This window comes from Galeopterus variegatus, unplaced genomic scaffold (assembly GCF_000696425.1).
Source record: "Galeopterus variegatus unplaced genomic scaffold, G_variegatus-3.0.2 Scaffold882, whole genome shotgun sequence".
In the NCBI taxonomy this organism is placed as follows: Eukaryota; Metazoa; Chordata; class Mammalia; order Dermoptera; family Cynocephalidae; genus Galeopterus; species Galeopterus variegatus.
In genome coordinates, this window is record NW_007726993.1 from 499,471 (window position 1) to 501,192 (window position 1,722).

Below are 1,722 nucleotides of genomic sequence, written 5' to 3' on the forward strand. Positions count from 1 at the left end.
AATATTGTGTCTACCTATTTCTTCTTGAAAATCTTCATGAAAGATATATAGAACTGGTATTCTCACTTTAGAGATGAGGACACCAAGCTTTGGGAAAGTTAGACAGCCTTTTTCATTGTTCAGTTCTTTAATTATATCTTTCATTTCTTTAAAAAATTTCAAATAGTTGTTTGACAATCTGTTCTTCATCATTCCAATGGCTGAAGTTCTTGTGAGTTATAAATCTAGTGCTTCTTGTTTCTGCTGACTTTCATTCATGGCAGCCAGTTTCCTTTTGGTGTTTGGTGAGTTTTGAATGTAAGTTTATATTTGATGTAACTTAACATGTAGAAATCCTTAATATCTAAATTGGGGTTGCTTCCTCCAGAGATAATTTGGATTTTCTTAGTTCAGCTATCCTACCTTGTGGCAAGCTTCCCCCACATCTCCTAAACCCAGGACCGATGTTATTTACCCCTTAATTTAGGAATTTGTTCATTAATCATCATTTTTGTTTTACATCATTTGCCCTTGGGGATATCTCTCGCTTTCTTGTGAGCAATGCTTTGAAAGTTATGTTTATTGTCATTTACTCAAGATCTAGTTGTATGATAACAGGAGGATATTCTGCCATCCTGCCAGAGGTGGTGGTTGAGACAAGTATTTTTCCACCTCATTTCACCTCATTGAGTGAATTCATTATTCATTCATTCATCATTCACCCATTCATTTACTTAAGTGTTCATTCATCTCAGAAATATTTACTGAGTACCTACTGAGTGACAGGTCCTGTGCTAGAGCTTCCAACTAGAACTGAAAGTAAGTTTCTGAGCTATGAAGTGTAAACATCTGCATATCTTTTCAGTGGCTAAAACCATATTTTTCCTAAACTATAAGTGAATCACTCTAAGCGTCATATAAATAAGAAGCATCAATTACTGAAGTTTAGGGCATCAAGTAAGAATCATAATAATAATTGTAATAATTTTGGAAAAAAAAATATACAAAAGCTTCCATCTGGTAGCAGTTTGTTGATGACTAAGATACCTGTAAAGTGCCTGGAACTACTTTGAAGAAAATCAGCTGACAAATACAAAATACCAACTTTACTATAGTCTGAATTTTGTGCCAGTCATGCCAGAGAGTTAGAACAGCCAATCCCAGAGTATCATATTTCATAGGTGTCCGGAGCCATAGAGCCTGGCTGTTGCCTAAGAGCCTGCCTGCCTGTCCGGAGCCAAAGNTCCCATCCAATTCCCACTCCCCCCTCCAGGGTCCTCGTTGAATATCCTGCAGGTCGGGACATTTTTGGCGCCCAAACGTGGGGCACTGGATACGGGGGACACCGTGAGGAGGACGGCACATCGGAGGGTCGACCACTGAAAATGAAAGAGTAAAACCTTCGTCCGCTGCGGGAACCTGCCGCGTCAGGATAAGGTGAGTAAGCGCGTCCGATAATGGGACAAGAATTAAGAGTTAAGAATTAAGAATTAAGAATTAAGTTGTTATGACGTCTACATAAGACAGTTACAAAAAGCTTTAAAGACGCAAGGACTAAAGGTTAAAACAAGTGATCTATTAAGATTTTTTGATTTCGTGAAGAATCTTTGTCCTTGGTTCCCAGAAGAAGGGACTACTAATTATAAAAGGTGGTCTTGAGTTGGAGACATCTGTGGGTTCTGGGGGGCTGAGGATAGAAGCTGAGATAGCAGAGTGTGAGATATTAGTGGCCTAGGAGACAAA